At 52.0% G+C, this 7,649-nt stretch overlaps 1 long non-coding RNA gene across 4 annotated transcripts in view; it reads right to left on the minus strand.

The window, feature by feature from the left end:
• Positions 1–5,747: 5,747 nt before the first annotated feature.
• Positions 5,748–7,649, minus strand: part of LOC106888781 — a 10,236-nt gene continuing 8,334 nt past the window's right edge. For 3 of the 4 annotated variants that reach the window (XR_001412185.1, XR_001412188.1, XR_001412186.1), the window contains exons 2-3: positions 6,907–7,130; positions 5,748–6,269 (exon numbers count right to left, since the gene is read on the minus strand). This is a non-coding gene — a long non-coding RNA (uncharacterized LOC106888781). Of the gene's footprint in view, positions 6,270–6,906; positions 7,131–7,343; positions 7,587–7,649 lie in introns of those variants that run through there. The other variant, XR_001412187.1, reaches the window with a different exon arrangement.

Genomic DNA, 7,649 nt, shown 5'->3' on the forward strand with positions numbered 1-7,649 from the left:
TCGGGCAGACTCACCAGCGCGGGGGGGGGGGGGGAATTGAAGGAGAGCCCTTTTAAATCAAGTTCACGCCCTGCGTCAAGAAAGGTTAGTCTTCCCACTGCCCAGATAAAGGATACAGATGTTAAACTGATGCCTCACATGATCTCAGCCAAGAGGGTTTAAAACATTCATTCATCTCAAGCTGTAAGCAAAGCTTATTCTCACTAATCTCGATAATTACTCCACTTCTCCCCCATCACGAGGAGCAGCCGTGCAATGGCAAGGTTTCCTTCCTTCACAGGACCCTGCTCAGGGCAGGGATCAGGGATTTGCAAGAAATTCCCTCTTTAAAGAGGGAATCCAGACCAGAACACTGGGCTGGATTCAATGGGATTGCTCCAGACTCGGAGCAGGATCCAACCCCAAACTCTTCCTCCTCGAGTGGTTTTGTTCCAAGAGCATTGGGGTTGTTGGCGTCACTACAAGATCAGGAACGTACAATGTCATGAGGGATCAAGAAGACTAAAATCATTCTCAAACTCCACAAGATCTTTTCAGACGCAGCAATGGGGGTGAAGATAAATTAAGCCTTTCCAATGAGGTATCAAGCGAACAATTAGCAGAGAAAAGCTGCCCACGAGGGCCTGACGGAGCAGAGCTCGGAGATTTTCTTCCCAGAGACGTCTGCTAGAAACAGCCTGAAACATTTCCATTTCTGTTGCCTTTTAATAGCAAGGTCAGCTCCTTTCTTCCTACCCTGACATCCTCCATCAGGGCCTCTTTCTGGGAACTCGCAGCAACGCACCAGATGTCACCCAGAGACAGAAAAACAACCAGGGGCCAAACTGGGGCATTTCGCCACTGCCCTGAATCCCAAACCACACGGCGCCAGGCTCGCCGGGAAGGGGGAGCAGAGAGCATCCCCCCAGTGACACAGCCAGCCCCCCGACTCCCTGGGGCTGGAAGGAGCCCCTTCCTCCCAGGCATGAGTGGCCACCCTGCTCCTGCAAAAAGCCACATGACAGCAGCCCCACATGCCTCCAGGCTTCCCCCAGCAGTAACTGGCCACTGGAAATAATCTAAATATTTACAGCCCTAAGGAGACTTGGGGTTTTTTTCCCATTTTTGCTCTGGGTTTGAACGGTGGTCAGCACAGCACCCAGCAGGGCTCCACAGCGTTCCCGACAGCCTCGACAGGCACTGGCACACAAACATCCCAACATGCTGGAGGGCAGGGACCCTCGCAGTGAGCTCCACCACAGCCCCCCTGGTAGCACCCACACTTCCAGCACTGGGGCAGCTCAGCCTCCACCTACCCCCCAGCAGCAGATTTCACAAGAAAGCCAGAGCCAGGAGAGGAGAAGACCAGTACCACCACCCCAAGAAGAGGGTGCTAGCACTGCAGGCAGGGGAACAACCATTTTTAGCTGGTTACTGAGTTACTCCCAGATTTCTACAGGCTTCCTCAAGGCTACAGACCCCAGATGTGCAAACACCACATCAGCTGCTGCCTGGGATGGCAAGGATAAAGTAGGGAAGAAAAGAAACCACAAGACTTAAAGCAGAAAACTACCTACGTTTGGTGATGCCATATGCTCCTCTTCAAACTTCAGGCTCAGGACACTCTTTCAGGCTTCATCCCGTTAGTACAAACCCTGAGACTAGAAATATGGCCACTAGAAATAGAGCCAAGAGAGACAGGACCTCCAAATCACAGGCTCCAAAACACAAAGCTTTCTATTAGCCCCAAAAATGTAGGTGTCTGCCCTCCACTGAAGGGAGCCGAAGGAAGTGAAACCCAAAGGGATATAAAAGGTGCAGGTGTGGGCTTTTATGGGTGCACAGGTGCCCCAGGTGAGGGGATGCCCAGGTGAGGAAGCCACCCTGGCATCTCCCTCCCAGCTGTGCTGCCAACAGCAAGGGCTGCTGCCTGTTTTTGGGAGGTGGCTCTGGCCACTGCTGCGGAACACCTACCTGCAAACAGCTTCTTAAAACCACCTTTGGGTACATGCCAGCCTCTGGCAACACCGTGGGGGTGTGCACCCCGTGCCACCCACCTCACCCGGGTCAGGGAAGCTGAGGCAGCAGGGGACGGAGGGTCAGGGCCAGGATTTGGCTTTGCCCACTCTGGCTCCTAACCCCGACTCCACCTCTCTGCAGCAGGTGTGGGTCATCTCCAGGGATAGCCCGGGATACACCATCCCTGCTAACTCCCCACCAACAGCATGGCCAGGGCCACTGGGACAACCCTGTGTGGCCCCCAGGGGGTGGAGGGATGGGGAAAAGAAGGAAAAAAATAATTCTTCTGCCACCCACGAGCTTCTTCTCTTTTGCACGTATTTCCAGAGCCTCTATTTTTCCACATTAAAAGGGGCTGGAATAAATGTCACATTGCAGCAGGTACCTGTGAACAAAGCCACAAGCGTGGATGGCCACACGCACAAATTCTGTCCCTCGTTTTCCAGGTTTTCAGGAGTGACCTTGGAAAAAGAGTGAGCCATAGTTGTTCATGTCGTGGGCGGTAACACGTTTGTCACAATTCAAACTGTCTGAAGGCTGCCCAGGTTTTACTTTATTGCATTGCTAGGTGTCACCAAGCCCCGGCTGAATTACGTTGCCAACTTCTTCATAAAGAAAGAAAAGTGACTTTGCTTTCCCTCTCCACACCATGCTGGAGCCCAGAGCTCAGGGGAGCGACTCAGATGTGTTCGATACTTGGTTTGTTGGGGTTTTTTTTTCCTTTTTGCAAGCATGCGGTAGCTGAAACTTGCAGGTGAAAGACTTTGAGCACCTCATCACGACACACGAATAAATAAAAATCTTTAATCATGGCAGGAATACACAGATAGAGACTCGTGAAGTGTTTTCAAGCTCGTAGCGAGATTCTATGAATTTTTACGGAGCGATGATGTCCCGCCCGGGGTTCCCTCCCGTGGGGAACCCCACGGAGCCTCCCGGGCGCATCCCGGCTCCGTCCTCGGTCCCCGGCTACACCCGGCCGCCGGTTTGGGGGCTGGGGGATGCTAAAGATGTGGGGGGGAGGCTCCGGAGACACCCACCCCCCCGGTCCTGACCCTGCACCGCCGCTGTCTCACCCGCCTTAGCCAGAAGGTGACGCCGTCCGCCTGCAAATTGCTCCCAGCCCAATTAGGCAGCCGGTATCGGCTGCAATCACGGCTGCTGATAGAGATAAATGGGGAAGGCACTATCTGCCCAACAATAGTGTGGGTTTTTTTTTTTTTTTTTTTAAAAGAAAAAAAAAAAAAAAAATCTTGCAGCTGAGATACTGCGATTTTATGCTAGTGCATGTGGCCAGAGAACGATGCTGAATAGGAACAGATGGGCAATGTATGCAAAGCTGGGGGGAAAAAAAAAAAACAATTGAACTTTTCATCAGCTGCTAATCATGATTTTTTTATTGCTTTGCTTAGCATTTTCTGGGGAATAAAACCTCAGAGGAGCGCAGTCTTTTGTGGAAAATGAAAGGGCATATAAAAAAATGAATGTACATGGATTCTAAATATTTCAGGTTGTATGACTTTGTGTTTGACCTTAGCAGAAGATGAACTAATCCTGCAATATAATAGACTTTCATAGAGATATGGAAAATGGCTGCTTTTTTATCTCAGTTGCCATGGGAACCATCAGAGAGAAGGCCTAGCTGAGATGCAATAGAAGGTTATTAAATGTGTGCTTGTGTATATTGGAAAAATACAGCTTTTTGTCATCTTGTGTCACTCATAGGTCTTTAATACGTAATGTTTAGGTTATTAATAAACTAACACAGGTCCATTTTTTACGGGGAACAACTGTGAATACAGCCATAAAAAAATTAGTACAAGTTGAACATTTGCAAAACTCCTGAGCACGGGCAGGGGCTGGCTGGGGCTGCTGTTTGCCCGCAACTTCCCACGGAAGTTTCTCTCCCTTTCCAGGCAGGGGAGGGATGAGCTTTGCTGGACAAGCAAAAGGGACACGGACACTGTGGATGTCCTGTCCCCAACCCAGAACTTGCTGGCCCCCTGGGCTGGGGGGTCCAGAGCAGCGCAGGGGATGTGGGGGTGTGCTGTGCTGGTGCAAAATAAAATGTCCCCTTGTTTGTTACTGGGCACCAGCTCAGGTGCTGCTGGGGAAGGAAGGTGGGGGTGAGAGCTGAGGGGACATCTGTCCCTGGCTTGTGGCTGGGGGATCCCATGCTCTGGAGCTGGGGACTGCACAGCCAGGCTGGGAGGTGTTTACTGGTATGAAGATGCTTTGGGGGAAAGGAATTAAAATAAAAATAGATAATAGAAACCAAGAAAACCTAGGGGAGAGGGAGAAAGGGAGAGAAAGAAAGAAGGAGAGAAAGAAAGAAGGAGAGAAAGGAAGAAAGAAAGGGAGGAAGAAAGAAGAGAAAGAAAGAAGAGAAAGAAAGAGAGAAAGAAAGACAGAGACAGAAAGAGAGACAGAAAGAGAGAAAGAGAGAAAGAGAGAAAGAGAGAAAGAGAGAAAGAGAGAAAAAGAGAAAGAACGAAAGAACGAAAGAACGAAAGAACGAAAGAACGAAAGAACGAAAGAAAGAAAGAAAGAAAGAAAGAAAGAAAGAAAGAAAGAGAAAATGGACAGATTTCACACTACCTCCAGGAGTGAAGAAAGACTCTCTTTCTCTGGGGTTTATTTGTTTATTTTCTCCCCCAGGATCACCAGTTACTCCCCATACCTGGGCTGCTCCAGGTGCCCTGTCCTGCCTGCAGTTGGGATTTGGGGGGGATCACCAGCTGGGAAGACAGTCCCAGCCCCAGGGGGACCCAAGGGACTAGCTGGGCTCCACGGCTGGGCTGCAGGGATTTGGGGGGAAACAAGCTGGAGGGGGCACGGAGAGGTTTTACCAGCCTGGTCCAGCTGGGCTCTGAGACCACTAAGGGCTGGGGAGGGACTGGGGCACAGCTGAGCCTAAAAGTGGCTTTCTGGAGGAGCATGGGTGCTGCCACACACCCCTGGATCAGCGACGGCTCATGGGTGCGGGTTAATGCCACCGTGGGTGCAGGAGTGAGTGTGATGGCGATGGGTGCCCGGGATGATGTTCACACCTCTTCTCCTCTCCCTGCAAACCCACCAGCTCCCCAGCGGAGCAACCCCCAATTCCCAAATGTGCCGTGTGGCAGCACAGCACCTTGCAAGGTGTGTTGCCGTCCCACCCTGCTCCCCCGGGTGGGTGACAGGCAGGGGACACCCTCCTCACCCCGCAGAGTCCACAAGACCCGTGTGTGCTAAGAGCCCCGGGGGTGTCCCAGGCCCAGCCGGGGGCACCCCGCACGCACAGCAGCCCCGCGTCCATGCATACTAAGTAAAGCAAGGAATACATAGATTTTGCCTATCTGCCGATCAAACGCGGAGATCTGCTCTGGTAAATGATGCATTAGATGCGGTGGCTGTATTTGTTGTGTGAGTTTTGAAAGGGTTCCGATAATCTGGAAGCGAGAGATAAGGAACACCATTTATTCAGCAGCACTTTGGAACCAATTTTCAACCCTGTTCAACCCCATTCTCCAGCAGCCTCCAGGAGCCCAGGAGATAAGGATTGGGCTATTCATTATCTTCACAAGGAACAAAGATTAGCTAGCAGAGATGAAAAATTACCCCTGGATAGTAATAATAAGGAAGCGAACCTGGAGAGTTGCTGAGCCTATATTCTCCCTGCTGCTGGTGCTGCTTCTTCTCTTTTTAAATTCTCTCCCTCTCTTTTTTTGTTGAATCAATATTGAAAAGGTTGGTTCTTTTTTCTTTTCTTTTTTTTTTTTTCTTTTTAAGGGGATAAAAAAAAAAAAAGAAGCCTTCTCCACTGTCTATAATATTTTTCAATATGCAGAATATGGTTGTTACCGTGGAAGAGAGCGGAGCACACGGCTCTCCCTCCCAGACTTTCAGATGACATCTTTAGTACGAAAGCTAAACAGCAGAGGAAAACATCCTTCTTTTCCAGCGGGCATGAGGGGGAAATCGCAACCCCTCGCCCCTGCGGCCCCAAATGGCTCTGGTGGCACCTGAGGGGGTGGCCCTGGCCCCGGGACAGCCCGGATGGCGAGCGGGCAGCGGCGCCGTCAGCCTCTGCCGGGCAGCTCCGCGCCTCCGCCGGTCTCAGCCCCCCCGAGTCCCCGGGGCGGACACCCCTGTTTGTCCCCGTTTGGGGAAAAATCTGCAGGCTTCAAACCCCGCTTTTCCCGTAGTTTTCCCCCCTGGGCGACGGTCCCTCGTTTCGGAGTCGTTCCGAGCAGGGGCGATCCCAGGGCGCGGCTGGAGACAGCGTCTTCCTGGGCAGAAGGGAAAAAAGAGGGGGACATATATATGTATATATTTTAATACCGCATTCTTTTGTATTTTTCCCCTGCATAAATCTGGCGATGTATCTCCTCTCAGAGGATGAAGGGTAATACAGGAGGAGTAATTAAAACACTTACTTTGGAAATGGGCTGCGTGGGGCTGATAAGAATTATCTGCCGCATATCAAGGACCCTTTTTCCCCCGAACCATATCACAAAGACAGACAGAAAATGCCAGCAGAATAGGATTCTCCCCCTCCTTTCCCCTGCTCACATTTTTACCTCCATTATGATGATAATTCCTCTCCCGCGAAACTTTTCTCCTTCCCTTCCCGAGCCGTATTTCGTTTCCCCGCTCCCGCAGGGCCCCCGCCGGACGGTCCGGCCTTTGTCTCCCCATTAATATGGTTTTCCCGCAGCCCCGGGCGGGGGTCTCGCCTGCTTTCCCCCCCCGCCCCCCTCCCCGGAGAATCACCCCGCGGCTCCTCGGCTCTGTCCCCGCAGCCCCCCGCCGCCGGCCCGGGCGCCCATCACCCCATCCAGCCACCGGGCGCTCGGAGAGGGGATCCCCCCCCTTCTACACACACACACACACATACAACCCCCAGCCCCGCACACACACACGCACCGGCAGGAAAATACCCAGCAGGTGAAGATTGCCAAGCCGGGGTTGGGGAGCGCGAACGTTTCCAAAAACATTCGTTCTGGCCGAATTTCCTAGCGGTCTGCGAGGTATTTCACGGGTTTCTCTCCTAGCTACAGCAAGGACCCGCCGCGGAACATCTGCTGGCGCCTCTTCCAGCTTCTCCGCCGCCAATCTCTCTCTTACGTGCAGGTGCACAGCCCGAAAGACTTGAGTTTGGGAAGGGAGAGGTGGGGTGGGGGGGGAGAAGAAACAGGAGGTTATACAAAAGCCGGGCTGGCTGATGCAAAGGGAAGAAAGAAAAAAATATCTAAAAAGCCCCCCCCCCCCCCCCCCCCCCAAGGGAGTGGAAACCAAATTAATACGAATAGGAATAATTTATACGAATGATTGATCCTACAAAGCGGCTCCCCCCACCCCACCTTCCTTGGGATCCGATGGAAGAAGAGACCGGCTCGGGAGGAGACGGGGCTGGGGCGCCCGGTGCAGCGGAGCCCGGTTTCCCAGAGCCTGGGATGCGAGTGGGTGTTGTTGGTATAATATCAATTCATTTAAAAATATGAAAGTCAAGTCGCGTAGACTGTGACAGCAACCGTAACAAAAGGTGCAAGCAACAGACAATGTGATGTGCTTGTACAGATATTGTAATGATGCAAATGAAGTGGAGGGGACGAGCTGCCTTATTATGTACATAAATACACAGAGGCTCGCTGTGCCATCCTTGAATG

Source organism: Calidris pugnax, unplaced genomic scaffold (genome assembly GCF_001431845.1).
Source record: "Calidris pugnax isolate Ruff unplaced genomic scaffold, ASM143184v1 scaffold128, whole genome shotgun sequence".
NCBI classification, from domain to species: domain Eukaryota; kingdom Metazoa; phylum Chordata; class Aves; order Charadriiformes; family Scolopacidae; genus Calidris; species Calidris pugnax.